The sequence below is a fragment of the Marmota flaviventris genome, chromosome 11, assembly GCF_047511675.1.
Source record: "Marmota flaviventris isolate mMarFla1 chromosome 11, mMarFla1.hap1, whole genome shotgun sequence".
Lineage (NCBI taxonomy): Eukaryota > Metazoa > Chordata > Mammalia > Rodentia > Sciuridae > Marmota > Marmota flaviventris.
In genome coordinates this window covers 77966623-77991006 of record NC_092508.1, presented here as the reverse complement: position 1 = coordinate 77991006, position 24384 = coordinate 77966623, and the positions used below count along the sequence as shown (strand labels likewise).

General features: G+C 37.8%; 1 protein-coding gene and 1 pseudogene across 4 annotated transcripts in view; one reads left to right on the top strand and one right to left on the bottom strand.

The window, feature by feature from the left end:
• Positions 1-24384, top strand: part of Fmnl2 (formin like 2) — a 280140-nt gene that overhangs the window by 35875 nt on the left and 219881 nt on the right. The gene's annotated exons all lie outside the window — the stretch shown is intronic.
• On the bottom strand, positions 8419-9306 carry LOC114094753 (small ribosomal subunit protein eS1-like; annotated as a pseudogene).

Genomic DNA, 24384 nt, shown 5'->3' with positions numbered 1-24384 from the left:
TTGTTAATGTTGGTGAACGCTTGGAAAGTTTTTTGCCTGTGTAGTGATCTAGCAACTGAAATATTTCGTAAGAGGTTAAAAAAAAATCTTCAGATGATTTCTCTCTCTCTGATCTTCATGAAGACAGCAATATTGGATGCACACTCTCCTAATTGTATGTAGTAACTTCTTAAAAGTTTCAGAGGAACTTGCAACCTTAAAATGTTTCACAATCCTGGCACTGAGAAGTGGGTTAAGCTAAAGGAATTGCTCATTGTTCGCTACATGTCTAGGGCTCTCCCACCTCTGCATCTTTGCTCAAATTTTCCCCTTTAAATGGAATGCCCTTCCTGTCTTTCCATCTTTTTGGTCATCTCTTAATAGATCACTCTTGAGATTTTTTTCCTACATTTTTGGCTGATCTCCTCTCTAACATATGTAACCTAACCTTTGGATCATTGGGGAAAACCTCTTGTTTTTCTGCCCTGTATACCCAATGTGTTTGGTTTGCATATGTCTATGTACTTTGTTATGTGGTGTCTGTTGTAGTGCTATGTTACAGTGTGTGTTGAACCAGCCAGTTTAAGAGAATGAATGATAACAATGGTGGAAAAAAACTGGCTTCACTAGTTACATCTGCACTTTATCGCAGATTGCTTAAACTGAGCCTTAATGTTCTCAGAAGCAAAATGGGATCTTAACATGACTAAGTGGGAAAGTATATATAATGCCTAAAACAGCTCTTGGGAGATGCCTAATAGTTTCCATCCTTTTTCTTTGTTTCAAATGACATGAAAACAGTCTTGATTTGAAACCCAGAGTTGTGAATCTCCTAAAGTCTGATCCACAAATATTGATTGCTATATATTTGTCATCCATCATAGTTAGATGACAGCTGGCTCGTCTACTGAGCTGTTTTGGGATTTATTTAAGCACCTGAGATTGATATTGCCTTAGGTTCTAGTTCACAAAAGACAGGTAGCCTAAGAAGTAGAAGCGATTACAAGAACAGGAGACTGAAAAGCTGCCCTGTGGTATATTTCATGCATCTTAACCTTGGTGTTCAGGGCTTCCTTGAGCAGAGGAGCTCATGATCTTCAGGCTGCTTCAGGTCCTTATGTTGTCCCCTTTGAGAGGGGAAGCCTGATCTCCTTGCTGGGCTACCAGAGGAGCTTCTCATTTGAATATCTTTGTTCTCAGTGGAGATCTTAATTGAAGTTCACTTCAGTAAAAAGAGCAGAATGGAATATAGTCTAATTCCTGACCGGGGTCATGAGAGTCACAGCCTTTATTCTATATTCTGAAATAACTATTTGATTTTTTAAAGTGCATTTCCCAGTTTTGGGTATTTGAAAACTGTCCCTGTGAACTTTCTGGCTGCTGTACTCAACACAGTTGCTGTGGCAGGTTTTGAAAAAATAAAATGCAATAGTGCTTTAAATGGACCATTTCAAGAAATGAAAACTGCTTATAAGTTAGCATGACCTAGCAAGTTAGAACTTTACATAGCAGTTTTGACCATTTCTTCCACTTTTTGAAGCACTTAATAGAAGGTAAATGTAAGGCACACATATTACTTGTACCCAAAGTATTGGAAGATCATCTCCATTTTTGTATGGAAATTTTGGTACCAGTTAGTTGAGTTTGCTGCTGCAGTAAATGCCCCCTTAATCAGGATGAGAAGGGAGGATGCCACTGAGGAAAGCACTGTACGTTTTCTTTGTCAGGATGTCCTGGTGTGATTCGCTTAGATTTTCCAGTAGATCTTTTTTGACCCTCTTTTTGTGTGTGTGTATGTGTGTGTGTATGTGTGTGGGGAGGTGGTACGGGGGATTGAATTTAGGGAGACTTGACCACAGAACCACATCCCCAGCCCTATTTTGTATTTTATTTGGAAACAGGGTCTCACTGAGTTGCTTAGCACCTTGCTGTTGCTGAGGCTGGTTTTGAACTTGAGATCCTCCTGTTTCAGGTTTCCAAGCTGCTGGGATTATAAGCACGTGCCTGAGCTTTTGGACCCTCTTCAGTGCTTTTGAGGTCCTGGTTCAAAAAAGCAAAACTTAACACTGAAAGGAGTCCATCTGCCTCCCCAGAGAGCCTGATGTGAAAGAGGCTAGCCAGAGAGCCACTGCTGGCTTTTAACTGCATTATTCAGGCTCTTCTTGTATTTTTTGCTTGAAATTTGTGAAGAGGTTGTATCTCGAGTGTTCTCTTCCCACACCTAAAAAGGAAACTATGTGAGGTGATGGATCTGTTAACTTAATATTGGTAATCCTTTCACGGCGTATCCAATGTATCAAAGCATCACATAGTATACACTAAATATATATAATTTCTCTTTGTTACTTGTACTTTAAAAAAGCTGGAAAAAATATGAAGTGGTGAGGGGGTAGACCAAGAGGGTAGAAAGAGGTACTAGTTTTAATTTCTGGAAGGAGAGATAGATGGTAATGTTAAATTGACCTCCTTTAGGAACCCTGAAGATGGGTAAACCAAATGGGCTCTGGTTATCTGGATGAAACATTTTATGTCTAGGCACTTGATAGTTTACACCTTTTTAAAATAAATAGTTTGGGATGAAACTGTGTTAGGCTCTAAATTTGGGTTATTTCCTTTTACTAGAGAAATTTTCTTTTTGGAAATTGTTTCTTGTAGTGATGATTATTTGCTCTTTGTCTATATAAAACTGAATTTAGCAAATACTCTAAGAGATAACTATTAATAATGGTATTTTTATAATAATAATGTCTTAATATTTCCAGAATGGTAGCAAAATTGGCACTCTTTTCCTTTTGAAAGTTATAGTAGCTAGTTGTGGTGACGCATGCCTGACTGGAGAGACTGAGGCAGGAGGATCACATAAAAGTTGGAGGCCAGCTTCGGCAATTTAGTGAGACCTGGTCTCAAAACAAACAAAAAACTGGGGCTATAGTTGAGTGGTAGAGCACCACTCTAGGTTCAACCCCCCAGTGAAAAGAAGATGAGCTGGGCGTGGTGTCCCACACCTGTAATCCCAATTGCTTGGGAGGCTGAGGCAGGAGTTTCACAATTTCAAAGCCAGCTTCAGCAACTTAGCCAGGCCCTAAGCAACTTAACACTGTTTCCAAAAAAAAAAAAATAAAATAAATAAATAAATAAAATAAAATAAAAATAAATAAATAAAATAAATAAAAATAAAAAAGGGCTGGGTATGTGGTTAAGTGCCCTGGGTTCAATCCCTGGTATAAACAAAAACAAAAACAAACAAAGAGCAACAAAAAAACCCCAAAACCATAATAGTTAACTTTTGAAACTCAAGAAGGTCATTGAGAAATCCTAGCCATCCCCAAAGTTAGAGAAAGTAAATTAGAACATATATTTTTATCTTTGAGAGTCTTGATTATTTGTGGTGAAGAAATAAGCAGAAGTCATCACACAGTTTGATCATGAGCATCTGTTTTGTTTAGAGAATCTTGACATTATAAACTAGGAATTTGTGAAAATCATGTGTGTATTCCTACACCAGGGTGACTACTATATGCTGTATAGATCTCATTCTTTACATTTTTATAATACTATTACAGGAACCGTGTCTAGTAAAATTTTTTCACTCTTGGCTGGCATGAATTTGAGATCACCCTTTGATAAAATAAAAAAAAAATAGGAATATTAATTACCATTTCTTGAAAGCTTACTTTGCATCATTTATCTTTGTAAATTTTCATAGCAGCTTTGCCAAAGTAGGCAGTTTTAGTTCACTTTATGGACAGGGAAACTGATTCTAAGGAATAAAATTGTCTGTCACAGAGATAATTAAAAACAACTTCCAGGCTGGAACCAAGGCTGAGCGAATTCCAAAGGCATCATATTAAGGTTGGGTTTAAATGTCTTCCCATGTTTCTTTTTATCATGCCCTTCTCTTTAGAATCTAGACAACCAGCCCCTGTGGCCCAGCAGACATTGGAGATGTTGAGGTAGGGCTTCAGCTTTGGGATGTAGGCATCAGTGTTGCTAGCCAGGGTAGAGGCCAGGCCATAAAGTGATTATGTCTAGAATTCAGCAGTTGTGTGTGTGCGCGGAGGGGTTCGGTCTATTAAATGGCTGGTGTTAACAAGAGAAGATTAGAAAAGTCCTCTTGATCCATGGTTGCCCCTGCTCTGCCCCTAGGACAGAAGTGGAATCTTCCCTTAGGAACTCTGTACGTGATTAAGCATCCTTCAAGCATTGCACTGAAAGATGGCCTCTTCTCCCCTTGGCTCAGAAGAGGCAGTGTGAATGCATGAAATTGTTCTTTCCTCCTGAACATCTCGGTTCTTGGGAAGCTTGTATCTCTATTTTGGAAAGTATACATTTCTGGTGGAAGCTGTCATACCTTTAGATAAGATTGGCTTTCCTTGGTCCAGAGCCTGCGTACTTTTCTAAAATCTTTCTCAAAAGTTTCTGGTGGCTCCAACACAAGAGAGAGAGAAAAGAAGCTGCCCTTTACATTTGTATTCTTTTTTCTTCAATGACATTTCATCTCCTAGTCCTAACATAGTAATCAACTCAGCTAATAAACTAATCTCTTTTAATTATTTAATTATCTTTAAGAAATTTAATTTAGCATTTTAATCCAGAGGCTTCTGTGTGGTATTGCTCTTGTACCTTGTCAACATATATTTGTTGAAAGAGTTAATAGTGACACTTAAACAGGAACTGGTTTTGGTGCTAAAAGCATACTCGTACTTAAGAAGCAGCATCTAAACTGGGGATGAAGTGGTTTTCTCTTGACATAAGTTGGCAGGTACATTCTCCTGGGAGTAAAGATGAGCTAGAAACCCATTCATAGAAGGCATGGGAGGGAGGGAGGCAAGGGTGGAAAGATGAGCTCAGGCCTAGGCCTTTTTCTTCTTAGTGGCCTTACAAATCTGCTTCTAATAAAAATAATTTGAATAGTTAAGTATAAAATTCTTCTGTTTAGGAGCACATTGCTCTCTGTGGTGATTTAAACTGTGCTGTGGTTTGAACCATGCCCCAATGTATTGTTATACCAGATGATCATAACATTCGGTGTCCTGATGAGTTTCAATTAGGGGTTAGGAAAAGGTAGGATGAGGCAAAGGCATTTCTATTTCTGAGGGACAGAGTTGTTTACCTAGAAGTCTGTTGGTATTTATTGCTCTTTGTTGTTAATTAATTGGGGTTGTAGTCAAGTGCTGGTGGTTTCTTAATGAAGCTTTTATTAAAAGCTTATGAGAAGTCTCAAAAGGTTGCTCTGAAGAGCCTATATTATGTTCTTACACTGTGGATTTTCTTCAAATGATCAACTTAACCATATGAAAATGCTTCAGCAGGTTGGCTGCTAAATTATAATAAAAATTTGTCAGCAGTGCCTTGATTTATCTTTCTTCCACCCCTCCTGGTTATGCTGTCTGCTTTCTAAGTGGCATATATGCAGTCCTACAGATGTCTGTGCTTCAGCATCTTGAAAGGAGAAGTCATAATAAGGCCACCTGTTTCTCTGGGGAAGCTTAGAAACGAGGAGTATCAGGAAAGGTTCCATTGTTGGTGACAATAGAAGCAGGGCAGCTTGGGGAAACAAACTGGCTCTCTTGCTTTTCTGACATGTGGAAAGTGTTTCTACTGGCATACCTTACTGAGATTTATTCCTGACACTGTCATGGGTGACCATCATAGGATACATCTCCTAGTGGTCTCCATGAAAGGGGAGATGTAATGTACTAGTCCCACCCCTGGGTGCATGCTGATCTGACTGAGTGTGGTGTGAACTTCATTAAGGGTACAGTCCTTCTGAGAACCCTGAACTCAGTCTGCTTAAGACCTTTCCTAGCTTACCTTTAGGGTGTTTCCTTTTGCTTCCTCCCTGAGGATGTTCTGTCTTAGTAGTTAAGTTGTGATTGTAAATAACCTCTTCATTTGAGGGGAGTGTCAGTGCATGTGGTAAGTAGTTTGGCTATTTGTTCATTAACTCATTCAAAAAAATTTAGACTTGAATTATCACTTTTTTGTTTGTAGTCTCCTTTGCTAATTATTATAATTAAAGATTTTCATGCTATTGACCTTATACATGTCTGTCCCTTCTCTTTGTAGGATTTTCTGGGCCCCACTTTTTCAGCAATTTACCATCTGTCTGATTTAATATTTTTGAGTAGTTTTAAAGTCTAGGAGTTTCTTGCATTGAGGTGTTTTCACTGACTGGAAAAAACTCAGAAGTGAGTTGCCATACCACTAACTTTTGGCATGCTCCCTCCCCATTTTTGTTATTTATTTTATTGGTGCTTTATAGTTATGCATAATAGTTGGAATCATTTGCCAAATTACTTATTTCCCTGCTATTTATAACGATTTCACATTTTTTTTTTTTTCAAATTTCTACTCTATTTCCATACAGTTTAAGTGAGGCTCTCTACCTAACCAAAAGGATAGCTGTAACATCTTAACCTCAACATTGTGGAAAATGTTTTCTTTTAGAAAGAGTTCAGCTTTTCAAATTCCAACTTTTAAAAATACCCAATGTCAGAATTGTTCTTGAAGCAATCAGTGCCATTTAGGTCCTGAATTATCGGATGATCTGAACAAATTTACTTTTCCTTTCCGCTGCTCATTGCATTAAAAAGTTTTTTTTTTCATATTCGTTGGGTGATTGGGAGAATGAATGAGATTGTTACTCTCTTTACCCTCCTGTCTTGTTTTATTTTGTGCTGCTATAACAGAATACCTAAAACTGGATCGATTGTAAAGAACAGAATTTTATTTCTCATAGTTATGGAGGCTGAGTCTCAACTCCTAGACCAATGCATCACTTTTTGGTCTGATAAGGGCTTTTTTGTTGCATCCTTATATGGCAGAAGGTAGAAGGGCAAGCTAGCCAAACACTGAGAGTAGGCTCATATATAGGGCCCTAATCCCATTAATGAGGAAGGAGACCTCATTAAAGAGCCCAACTAGGTCCCATCATATTTGCAACATATTTTGGAAGAGACGCAAACCATAGCACCTCCTCCCTTTATCTGCCCTCTTTTTGGGAGTGAGTAGTGATGCTGGCTGACAGACTGGATTCTCCAGGCTTTCTTATTACCTGGCTCCTAATTGGATTGGCCAGCGGGAGAACTTTAGGAAAGCTGGGATGAGGGAGATACCAGCCATCAAATCCCTTTTTTCCTCCCTGCTTCTGTGGCTTTATCAGTGGCTGTGTCCCACCAAGAAACCTCTCTGCCTGACCAGTCCTTTTCCAGAGCTCTTCTTTGGAACTATGTAAATTGCCTCTCTAGTAAATGTAAGACATCATTGATTAAAAAGCACACCATCATCTTAGTATCAGGAAACATAGTGCATTAAACATATGTAATTATACATGTAGATCTTAATTGTAGGTATATGAAAACTTTTACATATAATAAATCACTCTTTGAATTGAGGAAACTTTACTGTTTTCCTCAGTGGAAATGGTTATTCATTGTATTAATGATATCATAATAAATTTCTTCGTATATGGACTGGCTCATCTTACAGGTTATGTTCTTGGGATAGATGAGAAACAAGTGATGGACATTTTTTGACTGGTTTCTTCTTGCCATATTGTTTCTCAAAGTGTTAAATATATTTAATGTGTTACCTGCAGTTTCTTCACTCTTGTTTTATAATACCCATGACAACATGTGTCATTGATTATTTATTTATTTATTTAGGTAACTACAGATGGACAGAATGCCTTTATTTTGTTTATTTTTATGTGGTGCTGAGGATGGAACCCAGTGCCTCATGCATACTAGTCAAGCGCTGTGCCACTGAGTTACAGCCCCAGCCCAACATTGTGTCTTGATTTCTCCAAAATCTTCCTCATTTGGTAGGTCAAATACGAAACTGAGCATTTTAAATTTTTTTCTTACCGGTTGTATTTTTCTTTTATTTAAAGCCTTTTCCCTTCACCTATTTATTTATTGGCCCTTACTGTTTTTTCAACATAATCCATTTGCACGGTAGGTCAGGGGTTGGCTGATTTTCTGTAAAGAGCCACGTAGTAAATGTTTCAGGCTTTGTGGCTCATACGGATTCTGTTGTAGCTACTTACCCTTGCTGATACAGGGTGAACGTAGCCTGAGATGACAGCAAGTGACTGTGAGTCGCTGTGTACTAGGAGGGACATTAAAATGTGGAATTTTTTTTTTTTTTTTTTTTTGTGGTACTGGGGATTGAACCTAAGGGGCACTTTACCACTGAGATATCCCCTCAGCACTTGTTAATTTTTGTTTTGAGACGGGGTCTCACTAAGTTGCTGAGGCTGGCCTAATGATCCTCTCGCCTTAACCTCCTAGATTGCTGGGATTATAGGTGTGCTGAAATGTGAATTTCATATAGTTTTTTTTTTCTTTTTTCCTTACAAAAAGGGCTTTTTATTTGTCATTATGTAAAATCTGAATTTTATACAGATTCTTGGCCTGGTTGTTTAGATCTATCAGTTTATATGATGTTAGCGTCTGTCTCATCTACAGTAGCTTTTCCAAAGCTACTACATTCACAATGAAGCCTCATGAGTTTTCTTAATTCAAACTGGGGTTGCTTCAACGTTTTTATTTTCTAATGAGGACAGAATAAACAGAATAAATAAACTGGCAATGCTTTTCTAATGTTTTCCAATGCTGTCTAGCCTATTGGCCATTTTCAAATCATTTGTCATATTCTCCTGGGTCATGATTTCAATCATCTCCTTCTGGATATGGTGTACCTATTAGTGTTGATGGAGTATAAGAGGTCTTCTTTATAGAACTGTGGCATTTTTTAGTAAAACACATTTAGCAGACAAAGCAATTAATCATGAGTAGTCTTGACATTAACATGAGCTTTAATCTCTGACTGCCATATTTTGACCTTGGAACACACTTTGTTACAGGTAAAATCTATGTCATGGAAGTCAGGCAGTTTTTGTCCCGCACATCCTCATTATTAGCTTAAATTTTTTAAAAAAATATTTCTTTTTAGTTGTAGATGAACACAATATCCTTATTTTGTTTTATTTTTTTATGTGGTGCCAGGAATTGAACCCAGTGCCTCATGCATGCTAGGCAAGCGCTCTACCACTGAGCCATAACCCCGGCCCTAGTTTAAATTTTCTAAATGGAACATCATTCTGTAGATGGGCAAGGCTCACTGCAGACACACGGCCTTTGAGGCTATCACATGCACTTTTGGTTCTTGAAGTCTTCGTGACGAGTGTTTTTCCAGTAATTTTTATGTTGAATGCAGCTTGTACTTTCATATCATACCAGTCTTTCTTAGAAAATGCATCAACCACTTTCTTTTTGGCTTGCTTTTGCCTTTTGTGAGGCATTTGTTCTTGCCAACTGCCATGGTGCTACTCAGAGAGCCAAAAGACTTTCTGTAGTTTTTATATGTTCTGGAATTTTACTCCTCTTTATTTTCACTTTATAAAACTATTCATGGCCTATGTAACAACAGGCAGTGGGCTGGATTTGGCTGGTGGGTCATAGTTGGCTGACGGTTGTAGTAGATGATAACTCAATTTGTTTTGAGTGTTTTTTTCCCCATTTCTCTTTTTATATTAGTTTTTTAGGCCTACAAATTTCATTTTTTTTTGCATAATCATAATTTAAATTCATAGTCATTTTTGTCATGATTTTGAAAGTTAACCGTGTCCTTACTAACTGTTGAATTAAAAAATACATCTGACTTAATTTTAGTGTTAGAGATATATTTGAAATCTGTGATTTGGATGTCTAAATTTCACTTTTTCCCAAGTAGCACACCAGTTGTGGATTAAAAATGCACACAGTACAGGGGTCTCCAGCTGTGCTTTGGGTGATTTTGATTCTAGCCTTGTACCACGATTTTCTCATTTTTCTTTCATTTGCTAGAAATATGCACCAACCTGTGACACAGATTCACATAGTTCTTGGTGTGCAAGAGTGTATGCATGCACGCGTTTGAGCTGGCATCAACAGGACAGTCATTTGGAACCCCTGCAGACATGGTGGATACATGTGGAAATCATTCTCTAAAAAACATTTGTTTATGTAGATGTTTTTAAATGAAGAGCAACAACCTGATCTCTCACATAAGAAATATGCAGTTAATTGTTTATATTATAAAACATTAGTTGTTGTTGTTGTTCCTTGTCTTTGGAAAATATTGTATTCAAACTTATAAGTAAAATAACTCATCATAAGTTGCCCTGGAAAGATTGGCAAGAATTTTATTTGGTCTTACAGATGTGCTGAAGTGATATGAAATAGTTGAGAATAAGCAAAAACCTGTTGGACTGAAACTTGAAAAACTAAATTTGCAGGGATGGTTTTTCAGTCCATGAGACTCAAAATGTTGTTTTTAATTCAGTTGAGTATAAAGAGTAGATGTGATGCTTTTGTTTTCTAATAGCACCAAAAGTGATTCCTACCAAATAAAAATGCTAGAGTGTCAAAGATAGGTATGCCTTATTCTCATACAAAACTGTATGTTTTTAAAAAAATTATTAAAATTTCTAATTCGTCAGTTTCCAGTTGAAAACCTGGCTGTAGAAGCCCCCCTCTGTTCAGCCTGTATTCGTTGTTGGAGTGTTCTTTCAGACTCAGGAATGTCTGTATGTTCAAGCTGGGTTGCCATGGTGTTGTGTGACAAGAGGTGGCAAACCCCACACAAGAGTTAAAGAGATGAGTAGTGCTTAGGATACAGATTAAGGAACGTACAACTTGCCAGCAAGTTCTAGGCAAGAGATTGAACTAAATGTCTTGGTCGAAAGAGGAAAAACCCTATTCCAAGGTGCTTTGGGTTTAAATGAGATTCACTGCTTGATTATGCCCCAGATGGGCTGTTAGCTTTTTTAGGGAAACTTGTTCCAATTTTGTGTCTCCACAATAGTCTTCCACTACCATCTGGACTGATCTCTTAAAATTAAAAGTCAAATTAAAAATAATCTTTTGATTTGAAATGTGAAACTTGTGTTTATGTTTAGCAAGACTACAATGATAGAAATTTTGTTTAACTTCCTTATCCAACATGAATTTGAAAAACAGGAATGAGTAAAAAAAATCAACAGACTCACATGAAATGAGAGGACAATGTGGAAATCTCCATAAATTCCTTTTTGTAAGCCAGATTTATTTTTTTAAAAATCTTGAGCAGAAGACAGTTTGTTCTTCTTTGGATAGTTGGCCCAGGCTTTGTCTTCTTCTTTCAATTGTACTTCAACCAAAGACCCAACTGAGAGGAATAGGATAAATGAAATAGGAAATTAAAAAAAAAAAAAAAGACATTTTTTTCCTCTTAGTGTGAAAACAAAAGTCATGTGGAATCTTGGAATCTTTTGTTTTAAAATAATTCTTAAGAGCTGCTGGCTTTCCACAGAAAATCTTTGTTTAAACATATTTATCAATATAGAGAGTAAATAGGATTCTGAAGTCTTAATGTGGTTCTATACATTTAAGCCTTGTTGTTTAATCATGGCATTTCTGCAAAAAACAACTCTTGCACACAAATCTCTCCCTCTTATTTCTTCTAATGTCTTAGATCTAGACTAAGCATTTGAACAGCCATCACTAAGTGTTTCCACATTGGAAAACTGGAAGAAGTTGGCTGGATATAATTCTGATGTTCATTGGAGGGAAGTATTTTTCCCATTTCTCCTTTACAAGTCATATACTATACTTGCTATTTGGGCTGAACTGGCTTGAAAAGTTAAACAGGAATGAGTCTAGCTACTAAATTTAGAGAATTGATTCATAAGTTCTTGACCTAATACAGTGTTCATTATTGTCATTGACCAGTTCCCTATTTCAGCTCTTGCCAATTGGAGAATAGAATCCAAGGCTGCTGCTTAACCCTCTATGGCCCTGAAAATTTATTTATATCATGCCTAACCTTTCTGAATATAACCTATTTCCAGAGGACCTGTAGGTCCTAGCATAGATGGGCCACTTTGCTTATGGGGTAGAGTTCCCCTCTGAAAGTGTTTCAAAATTCAGATGTCATGTTATTTTTTTTCCCCAATTAGCAAATATGTTTTTATTTAAGCCAGGCGTTAACTTTTCTGTCTCATTGACATTTTCTAGACCCCCTTTCAAGGAAGATTCAAAATAACTGGGAAATTACTTTTTGTGTAGATATTTTTGTCTTAAATTCATGTGACATTTCCCCCTTGTCATTTGCAGAATAGTTAAAGACATCTTTAAAACACTTAAAAATAGTTAAACTACATCTTTAAAACACTTAAAAAATCCCCCAAACAAAAAACCTTGTGGCTCAGGGTGCAAAAGCCCCCCACCCCCACCCCCACCATAATTTTTGAAGCTCTTTAAATGCTTGTTTTGCTTAAGGAATCATAAGACCATGGAGGTGGAATGTACTTGGCATGTTGTTCACTATTTCATGAATTTGTAGACTAAATATATTATTTCTGTGGCTCATCCAGAAAATGTTGTCGTCCTTTAAATTTGCAATTAGCATTATTTTAAAATTGGGTGATGGAAAATGGCATATTAAGGTTATACATGTTTTACATTTGCTGTATTTGAGAATGTTGAGAATTGACTAAATCCTGCTTCACCTGGGATATGAAAGAAGGAAAATTGAGAAGAAACTTTTTTCCTTACTAATAAATGGAGTAACTTTGATGCGAAGATTAAAAGTCACACACAAATGGTTCACTTGGGTGGTTGGCAAGGGGACTAGCTGGGCAGAATGTGTGTGGGGGGGATTTAGAAGAAATTATCTGGATAATTCAGTTCCTTTCCCTTTAACTTTTTGATTCACGTAGGAAAAAGATTTTTTTTTTTTTTTTTGTATGTCAGTAGTGCTTAAATTCCCATACAAAAAGATGTTTTCTGTGGCTGAGGATATGGGTCAGTTGTAGAGCTTGCCTAACATGCTCCAAGGACCTGGGTTTGATTCCCAGCACTGCAAAGAAAACAGAAAAGTACTTTCTGTATTGCTCAGTTCACTTGGTAGATCTTTGAGAAATTCTGGTTTCTTTCTAGCTAGACCTCTAGTAATTGTAATTTTGGATGACAATATTAACATTTGACTAATGTTTTTTGAACAATATGTAGGACTTTTCCAAGTTATGAGGGTGATAAAACATGAATTATATGTAGTATTTGAAAGAAGTTCAGAAAACAAAGCTGTGTAGAGAAAAGGGAAGAAGGCAGAGAACAGGGCCTGATGAACAAAGCTTAATTTTAGGGGGCAGCAGGAAGATGCAGCAAAGAGGACTGAGGAGGAATCCATATAACTTATGTTTTTCTACTTACATGTTTTCTTATGCAGTTCTAGAACAAGACTTCTTAATCTCAACAACGTCCTTGCATTTTGGGCCAGGTAACTGATATTACAAGAAGCTGTCCCATGCATTGTAGGATGTTTAACAGTGTCCTTGGCTGTATCCTCTGGTGCTGGTGGGTGCATTGAGCAGTACTCCCTCCTCCCAGTTATGACAATCAAAAATATCTTTAGATATTGCTGAATGTTCCCTGGGGGGATCGACAAAATTTCCCATAGTTGAGATCTGCTGCTTTAGAGATTATGCTTTTAGGTTAAACAAAAGGGTTAAACCCTTCATTTGGCTGCAGGCATTTTGTGACTCAGTTCTAAAAGTTAAGGATAGGAAGATGCTGGAAATTTTACTGTGAAAGCTTCCTGGACTAGGGGAAAGGTAGACTTTGCAAGACTCATTTGAGCTCCCAACAGGCCAGTGCCTGTGAAGTGGCTGTATTTATGGGCATCAGTGTGATGACGTGGGAGGAACTTTGACTCTAGAAGTTTGGGAAATTTATCAGCTTCAAAAGTGTTATTTTGCAGAAGTTCCCCTGAAGAATTTTTTTGAAGGAACTGATAATTTAAATATGTCAAATCAAAGAAAAATAGAAGCATATTCTAATAAAATTTCCTGAAAGTTCACATCAAGAACCTCCCTCCTCCAAACGATTGACATTAGAGGCCTACATAGTTCTAGTGATTTCTTTGTACCTAACGTGCTACTTTTTGGGTAATAGGTGCTCATGAATTATTTGAGTTGAATTGCAATCCTGGTTGTCAGTTATGCTTGAGGAGTTTTTCACTTTTGATCTTGAAAGGGGAGGAAGGAGAAGTGCTGGAAGGCAAAAGCCTTAGCTGAAATCTGTGCAAGTTATCAAAGAACAGGTTCATGACTTTGTCAGCAACATTCACATTTCTGTTTGAAATCTCTATTTTGAGAATGGCCCTGGATTTGGTGTGCTTCTTAGGTCAGTAGAGGGGAGGATGTTGCTGCAATTTTCTTCCCCTCATTAGAGTTCTCCAGGTGTTTCTCTCTTTGAGCCTTGATTTCTGACAGGTGTTTGATGAAGTGGTTATTGTGATCAGTTTGGTTTAAGGCACTATTCATAAGACTTGAGAAATTGACTGAAAAGAGAGATGCTAAGGAAAAATAGACATTTTGAAGTAGTTTCAGACATTGTATTTAATCCTTTAGAAGCCCGAGATAACTAAGAATTGTTATATTTTATAAATAATGGAGAAACAAAAACGAAGATTCAAGGGACGTGCTCTAGGGCAGAGGGTGGAGTGGAGAGAGGTGAGCCCATGGGGAATGCCTTTCCTTAGCAGGCCAGGCAGAGTCCCTTCATTCCAAGTGGAGTTTTGGGGGAGTAGCTTCTAGGATCCTTTCTCTCTCTGTAAAGAGATCTCTCCAAATTGAATCTCTAGCTGCTAAATAAAATCTAGACTAACCTTTGAGTGTGGTCCACCTACCACGAGTACCAAAAAAAAAAAAAAAAAAAGAGACCCCCAACTGAGTTCTGCCTTCAAGTCCTTCGATGAAGTTTACTAGTCCACAGAGATGGAATGGTGGGGGTTAGAAAGGCATGAGGACAGTTTCTGCCAAGGGGAATTTGGCCAAGTTCATCCATCTGCTCTCCCTTGCACACAGCTCTCATTCTCTCCTCTTTGATTTTTTTATTGTAGGACAGTTTTAGATTCATGGAAAGATTAAGATAGTACAGAGTTGTCATACACCCTGCCCCCAGTTTCCCTTTTTATTATCATCTTGTTAGAATGGTACACATGTCATGATTAATGAGGCGATACTGACACATTATTATTAACTGATGCCTATATTCATATTCCCTCACTTGTTACTTAATGTCCTTTTTCTGTTCCCAGATCCCATCTAGAATGGGGCATTATATTTAGTTGTCTGGTATCTTAGGCTGTTTTTGGTTGTGATAGTTTCTCAGACTTTCCTTGTTCTTGATGACCTTGACAATTTTGAGGATTACTGGCCCAATATTTTGGAGTATAGTTATAAACTGAGATTTGTCTATGTCTTTCTCTTATGATTAGGTTGAGGTTATAGGTATTATTGACCTGAGGTAGTGTTTCCCAGGTTTTTCCACATAAACTAAAAAACAGCCCCCCCTTTCCACTTTGCATACTGTACTATGTGGAAGGAAGTCACTATGTGCAGCTGACACCTCAACCTCTTTTTATTTATTTATTTTCTTTTTTGATACTAGGGATTGTACAAGGGGCACCTTAGCACTGAGCTTACACCCCAACCCTTTTACTTTTTATTTTGAGACAGTCTTGCTAAGTTGCCCAGACTGGCCTTGTACTTGTGATTCCCATCCCTAGGTATGTGCCACTATGCCCAGCCTCAACCTCCTTAGGAGTAAAGTATCTACGTAAATTATTTGTAATTCTTCTGCATGGGTGATTTATATTTTCATTTGTTTATTACAGCATTTATATCAGTGTGGACTCATGGGTGTTTATTTTATACTGTGGGTTATAATAAACTCCCATGTAATTTTATTCCAATTGTCCCAGCTTTGGCCATTGGAAGTCATTCACTTGACTTCTGTGTCCCTTTAATGGCATACCATTACCAGTGCCTTGTTTTCTAAATCACTTTCTTACTTTCTGACACTACAAAATACCTCTTTGACCTTTTATATGCCTTTGTAATGCTTTCTTCTCTTTGTGGAATAATGACAGACCACATATCTGGTGGCCTAGAGGCTGAGGCTTTGGTTTCAGCTCCATTGACCCATTCACCTCACCCTTGTGACTCTGTTGTCTCTAAAATAAATACACTATGTGTGATTAGCTAACATTGTAAATGTCTTAACTTTAACAGGGCTTTATACATGCTAGTTATCGATCCATACCCAGTTTTTGGATTTTGAAGCACATCTGACTTCTGTTTTTTTTCCAGTACATGTTTATGGGCTGCACCAATGCTTATTCAGTGATACATTTGGAGGCATAATGTGTTCAGTGTGAACTTTTAGGGAACTTTAGTAGTATATGTATCTGTTTTCTTTGATGTGTCATGTTTAAATTAATGACCCTTCCAGAAACTCTCTAAGGACTGCTTAGGGACTTTTATAAAGTAACTTTTTGAAACTGATGAATTCTCCAATTGCATGTCATCAGTTGTTTGTCAGTTTTAATGTTTATTAATCAAGAAGCCTTTCCTAAAGTTTTTTTTTTTTTTTTTGGTGGGGGATGTATGTGTCTTTTTTGTATGTCCTCATACCACTTGGAGAGCAGTGGTTCCTGTGTGGTTACATCTGCCGAGAAGCAAATAATGGAGAAAGGGAACACTAAACTGAATATAAACAGAAAAAAGCAATAAGGGAATATAAATAAACTTTGGGGATAATGTCATTTTCTCTTTTTTCCTACTATCTAAATTCTTAAAATGATCCCCATTATTTAAAATAGAGTTCTTGTATCATGAGATTACTAAGGATGGATGGATGAGTGAGTGAATGCATGTTGGGGAATTTTGATGCAGGTAGGGGATTCAGAAGGATTGTCTTGTAGATAATTTGTGGAGTTCTCCAGCAGGGTCCTAAACGGAACTCTGATGGGTGGCATTGAATACAGCTAAGGCAGAGTGGAGCTGTGTTTCTACCACGATAGAAAAAGGGTTAGGACGCTGTCATCCACTGTTCTATGTAGCAGAAGTAGGAATGGCACGTATAGGAATAGGTCGTGTTTTTTTTTTTTAAGGATGATGAAGTGGTCAGATGTGGCATTTTCTGACACATATTCTAAAAATAATGTGAAATGGAGAACATCACATGTTGATGTTTCTCTAAAAGTTGAATTTTGAAATGACAAGATAAGCAGGGCCCTGTGCACACAGATCCAGAGTGCTGAGTACTGCAGTTTATCTTCCTCCTCCAATTTTAAGACTATCAGAGGTTTTCAGTGGTCTTTGCTAATTCCTGCGTCTGAAAGAAAATGAGTTGTAAAGGCACATTTGTATTCTGAGGTGCAGGGGGAGAAAGGATGGGTGCTTGGTAACAATGCTGAGGCTGTAAGTTGTTGGTGGTCTTGTTAGAATTAGGAAACTGTTTTGTCCCTAGCATCTAGCTGCTTGCGTGGAGTTTGGGGGCTCTAGAAATATGTCCTTTTACTCCTTTTGTCAAGATGAGGATGGCCATTATTATTATTAAAAAGAGTCTAGATTAGAAAGAGTTTGGGAAGTAAAGATCCTTCTGACATTTGACCCATCTACATTCTGATCTCTTCCGAAGCCAGTTTTTCATCTGTCTTCTCTAAGAAGCTGATCTGGTTCCTGTCCTCCAACTGACCAGTACCTAGAATGTCAACAGAATGAGTCATGTCCCCAACATCCTGTCCTTGTTCTAGAGAAAGAGAACTGTTTGCCTCTGGAAATCACAGAACTTACCTCTATGGAAAAAACCCAAAGTAAGCATTGCTCCCACACACAATTTTCCTTCAATGACACCTTGTGATTTTTTTTTTTTTCTTGTGACTTTTAAAACGGGTTTTGGTTTTCCTGTGTCTACTGTGTGTGTCAGGTGACTGAGAATTAGAGTGCTTTGGCCATATTGGGAAAGAACCTTGGAGACCAGCTGATCCAACTCTGAAATGCTGAAATATAGTGATTTGAGGTCCAGAAACTGGTCAGTGATAATAAGAACTAACTAGTACCTAAGTCTTCTGGGTTCTGTGTCTTTGACTTTATGTTTTGTAGGAGGTTTCAGAACCTTTCACCTGGTGTGTAATTAAAAGTTCTATTATAGAATGATACTGATAGTGGATGTTTCCAACTACACATAGCAGTAAAATCATTAAGAAAGAACATATGACATACATTGAGTTGTTGATCAGAAGCTAAGGGAATGTAAATGAGTAAGAGTCTGATGCTTAGGACATTGTCACAATTTAGCATTTAGATAGATTTTGGGCAAATCTTATTTCTTGGGACTTTGATCAGGAGAGGGCTGGATTAGACTTTTTAAAAATATAGGCTCTGAAATTTCATGATTTCTTATTTCTATGAATATATGTTGCACATTTTCTTCACAGTGATGCCAAATGTCTTTAATGTGTGTAAGTCCTTATCCTTTAATCCCAGTATTATAGAACATGGGTTTCATGTTACCTACATTGGCTTCGTTTTTCCTGTTGAAGAGGGAGCTATCTTAGTTTTGTGTTCTGAGTGAGCAGAGGTATAGAGTAAGCTTGTCCTGAGGCAATCATTCCTGCTCCATGAAATTAGAATTGTTGTTAATAATAGGGAAAAGAGGAAAGAGACTGGTAAGATTTTTTCTTTGATGTGTCTGACATGCTGTTGGAAGGTATGAGGCAAGCTATCAAGGTGGTAGCTCCGTTTCTTCCTCTGGCCACTTTTGCCTCTTAAGTTCTGATTTTCCTGTTGGTAGTAAGAATTTCTGACAAATGGTGTTTGCCTGAATGCTAATATAATTTTTAAAAAATATGTATTTATTATTTTTAGTTGTAGGTGAACACAACACCTTTATTTTATTTTTATGTGGTGTTGAGGATCAAACCCACAGCCTCATGCGTGCTAGGCGAGCGCTCTACCTCTGAGCTACAACGCCAGCCCGTTAATATAATTTTTATCTAATTAAATCATTGCTTTTGAAATTATTACCTCTATTTCACAGATAAGAAAATTTAGTCTTTAAGAATTTAGGTTACTTGCCCCAGATCATATTAAAGACATAAGAATCTGACTTCAGCATTTGTATCCTTTGCCCTGCCACCGGTGCTGGGGATTGAACCCAGGGCCTTATGTATGTTAAGCAACACTGTCCCACTGAGCCGGACCCCCACCCTCAGAGCTCATATTCTTGACCATACCACATACTGCCTCCACTTTATGAGATGTCTCATTTACATTCCTTTCTTTCTAATTAGGAAGCTCATTGTTTTCTTCATATTATTTCTGGGTTCCTGGCACAGGACCATAACAGAAACATTTTTATTAATGATTTCAAGGCAGTGAATGAATCATGGGTGATGGTAGGGGGTGATTCTGAGTTACTCAGACTTACTTATCCTCATTCTGTTACTTTGTAACCTTGGGGAGAAAAAAGAAGAAAAAACATTAATTTCTCTAAGCATCAGGTCTCCCCCGCTTCTGTCCCCAACCCCCAAAAGCCAGAAAAAATATTATTTTCTGCACTGGGCTATGATAATTAGAAAAGAGTATATTAAAACTTTAGCACATGAAAAGCAGTCAATGAGTGGTTGCTTTTATATTTGTTTTGATACTAAATTAACATCTGAAAGAAATGTAATTCCTTTACTTTCTTTCTCCTCTAAGGAGAAAGTATGTCATTTCTCTGAAATGCCTGCTACCTTAGGGAGTTCTTAGTAATAGACCGAACACAACATCATGGAATATGAGGCTTTAATGTTATCAGATACGATTTTTTTTTTTTAATTCATCAGGAGAAGCTCCCCCAGCCCCAGCACTGGCAGCCTCGGCTCTGATCCTTTCCCCTGCCTTTTGGCAGCAACTTCCTACAGGATTCGAATGGGGTGTGCCAAGCCCTGTCTCTATGCCTTTTTCCACCCACATTTCTTAGCTCGCTGGAAAGGCCCCCAAGTTTTTCCATCTGCTGATTGTGGCCCAGTAGCCAGAAAATGGCTAGGTCATTAAAAGGAGGGGAACCATGTTTCTTCTCTTGTTCTTAAGCATTTTGGTATTTGAAGTTTTGTCTGCCACAGAGTCACCTGGTTCCTGCTGCTGCTGTGCCAACCATCTCTTCTCTGTGTCTGTACAAGAACAACAAGAGTACATTTTTCATAAGCTGGAATAGGCTTGTTCATCTGGTTCATCTTTCTTAGAAATAAAACTATTTGTTTTTCTTCAACTTCCTTGGAGAAATGAGTTTTCTCAGCAGAGTGAATATGATACAGGGGTGACTAATAAAAAAAAAACCACACACACACACATACAACACAACAGTCACTAGTGTAGTACCTGGTACATGGTAGACACTAAAGAGAGGAAAGAAACTGGAAATGACTATAGTCCCTGTAGTTCTACTGAGATGCTCACTATTTTGGGGGGACTGAGGGATCTGTATAGGATGAGAATTAGCTTAAGTAACTTAAGCAAATCACTTTGCCATCTTACTGAGTGCCATGTAGGGACTGGAGGGTGGAGGGAACAGAGGCTAGAGAATTTATCTGGGTAGACAGACAAATGTAGCTCCCAACTCAAAATAAGTCACATATTTGAAAATTACTTACCCTAGAATCTTGGATGAGCTTCTGCCAGGAGAGTAATTGACAGATTTTGAGCAGTTGTGGAATATTTGTAGCACATGGGTCATTTTTATTTTCAAAGAACTTAATTTTCTCTCTCTCTCTCTCTCTCTCTCTGTGTGTGTGTGTGTGTGGTGGGGTTCAAGCTCAGGGTCTTATGCGTGCTAGGCAAGTATTCTCCACTGAGCTATACTCCCAGTCCTTTAAAAAAAAAAAAACACTTTTAAAGAGAGTTTTATTTTGTATTCTTCATCATATCCTAATGTTTTCTTTGAGTCTTTGTTGTATTATACTGCTTTAGAAAGAGTGAGTAAGCTTTACATATTGGTTTATAAAACATTTATGGATTTCAGGCCTCTGGGTAGTGAGAATTGAAATCACAGTATCTTTCTATGAGCCTTATATTTGTAAACCTGCTGACTTAGCATCCTTTTTTTTCTTCTTCAAGGAATAGACAATAACAATCAGATTAACTAGAATTTAGGAATTGTGTGAGGGTTGTGTGTATGTTTTTGTTTTCTTCCTTAAAACAGTTTGGACTGTCAGATCTGGGTGAAATACTCCCTCTATGTTGGTTTCTGAAGTCAGTCCTGACTAGATGCTTAAAACCCAACAACAATTAGTTTGCTGGTTAAGAGGGAAAAGGGATTTGAAATGGCTTCATAAATTTCCTCTTGTGCTTTTAAAGTCATGAGTTAAGAACCTTTAATGAAGTGTTAATAGGCACATCCTTTCTTTCCTCACCCCTTACCTCATCTTAGAAACAAGATACTCAGGTGCTTCAAGGATATATAATTCCAGATGATTAGCTGAGCTCCACCCATGTCTGACTGCCATGTGTAAGGTTTGAAAAAAATTCGAGATTAGGATTAGAAAAATGGCAGTTACCCAAACTGCCTTTATTATAAAGCTGATAAAATATCACTTATTCTTTAATTTTCTTTAGCAGTGTTGCTTGGGTGAAGATGTACAGAAAGGCAGTAAAATCATGGCTCCCTGCCCTGAGCTAAACTATAGTATGGGAGACTTTTTTAGAGGTACAAAAAACAGGTCAGTTTTCTTCACTGGAGGAAGTTACATGATAGAAGTCATGGGAAAAGCAGAGTGTTTTTTAGTCTGTAGAAAAAGTTTCTCATTTCATGTGGGATATAATTGAGAGCACTACATAAAGTTTATCTACATGGACCTGATTAATGCTGAGGCAGCTGATGACAGTGAAGCTTTGTCAAATACTTGGTACTTGTGTTTCTTCATTTAACCCTCACAATGATCATTTTCAGATGGTAACTTAGAGGAGTAAATAACTTGCTCAGACTATGATTTAGGAGTGGAGCTGGGATTTGAAACCATGATGCAACATCTCACGTCCTAGATGAAAAATGTTGATTTGAAAGTTACAGATCTGGAGAAGAAGCTGTAGGGGTAGCGATAATAAACAATAGGCTGCGTCTCAGTCATGTTTATGAGCTGTTCTTCCCAGAGTACAGCCAATAGCCTTTAATCAATGTTCATTTCATCTTTCAGCCTTCAGAAAGCAGCTGTTACCCCAAGTGCTTGCTGTTGATGTGCAATGCTGTTTGTGAGCACAGTGCTTTGTGCCAACTCTGCCACACACATGGGTATTAAGTCTAGCAGTAGCCAGTACCAACTTTCAGTGGGAACTCAAATTCACACATTATACAATCACATTGTCCTCTTGTGCAGCTAGAGATGGCTGACTGCTGTTTGTAGCAGAACAGCAACAGTCATTTATAGACAAGTCCTCTTTAGGAAGGACTATATTTTTTTCTGACTTCTCCAGGTCAACTTTTTAGAAACTCAAGGAGAGGCTTTTGGTCAGAGAGCATAAGGAATGGATGTGGCATTTTAAAAGCTAAGGTCCCAGGAATCTCCCAGCTGATTAAGCAACATGTAGCTGATCAGATTTCTAATGGACTCAGGAAGAATACTAGCTAAATCTTGAATTTGGTACTGTGACTTTGGTTGTGGATCAGCCACAGGTCAAGCTTGATTGACAGCATTCCTCCGTATCTATCCATGTTTTTTGTATTTGTTGGGACAGAAAGGGGGTGATCCCTTTTCTGCCCATTGTAAAAAGTAATGGTTGACACCCCATAACAAAAGGCAGGTTAATAAGAGAAATGCATAATGAATTTATTTGTTCATAGTTTTACGGGACAGGGAAGTCTTCAGAATGAGAACCTAAAACCTAGGATGAATATCCTATTTTGATGCTCAGGGTTCAACAAAGCATGGATAGCTATGCAGAAATATGATTGGACCAAGAATGTGTGATATGATAGAGTAAGAGGGAAAACCCAGCAAGTCCTGTTTGTTCAGATTCTTTTCAGCCTCTTAATTGTAGCATTTCTTCTTCTCAGGCATGGAACTTTCTGGAATGTAGGTTTTAATTTTTTTATGGCCAACTCATGCAGGGAAAGGTCGGGAAAGTTAGGGTAATATTTTTATGTTTTATGGTAGGCCTTGAGGAAAAGAGGTTCCAGTTTCTAGGACCTGCCTTGGGGAAGAGGGATTCTAGTTTCTGTGACTTGCCCTAGGGGAGTAGGAGGGGTAAGAAGTGGGGCAGGAGAAGGTCAGAGATGACTTCCCTTCTGGGCTGCCTTTAAGGCTTTTATTTTGGGGTATTGTTTTTGGGGCCTCACATTCAATTAAGTAAAGTGCATAATACTTGATAGTGATAGTAAACATTTAAATGTTTTTATTCCGTTCTTGTTAGCTTTCTATTTTTTCTAGATGAAAAGCTGAATCATTCCCCTTGATTCTCCACTCTTCTAAGGTGAGGCTTATTTTAATGTTTTGAGCCATGTGGCCTTGGTGGCCAGCTTGCCGACTGCCTGGGGGTTAGTTGGGGGAACTCTCCTAAGTCCCATTGCCTACAATTATTTCCCCTACCTGCTTACTACAAAAGCACTAAATGTAGTGGTAGCTGTTAATTAATTATCTCTAGTTAAAGAGCAAGCCACCTGGTTTCTGGATTACTTAGAGCCATACTCTTTAAAAAAAATTTTTTTTTCTCTTTCCTTACTCCTTGCCCCTAGCAAATATTTTGGTTAGTTTTCATTTTGTTTCCTAAGGCATAGTCAGCCAAATATGCTGTCCTGAGGGAATTGAATAGAAGCAGATGAGATTTGTGATAAGGGTTGAGGAAAGACAAATTCTGAGAATAGAAAGTGAAATTATACACACTAATAAAAGCCTGAGCAAACATGTGCCTGATAGTGTATTTTTTGGGATGTGCATCAGAGTAGTGGTGCATATTCTACCTACCACCAGTTGGGGGAAAATACTTTTGAAAGAAAGTAGATATTTGTTTAAGACAAGAAATATACTTATTCCCTTAGGAATCTGCCTTTGGGCCATTTTGGCTTAATTACTTATGCATTTCATTGCTAGTACTCTTCTGAAAGAAGGGTATATGAAGCTGATCTAAAACTCAAATCCCTTTTCCTAAGAGGAGTTTACCGCATCTTGGGCTAAGTAAGGAGCCAGCCAGCTATTTTTCTCCATCATCATAAGTAGGATTGCAGCTCAGCTCAAGTAGGGTTACCTGCCACATGATAGACTGCATATATTATAGTGGTCCCATAAGATAACCATAGAGCTGCAGAATTCCTATCTAGTAATGTCACAGCTGTTATAGCATTGTCATAGCACAATGCATTGCTCATGTTTGTAGTGATGCTAGTGTAAGCAAACCTACTGCTCTGCCAGTCAGGTGAAAGTATAGCACATTCAATTATGTAAAGTGCATAATACTTGAAAGTGATAATAAATGACTGTTACTGGTTTGTGTATTCACTATCTATACTATTTATTATTTTAAAGTATACCACTCCTACCAAACAAGGTACTTTAAAA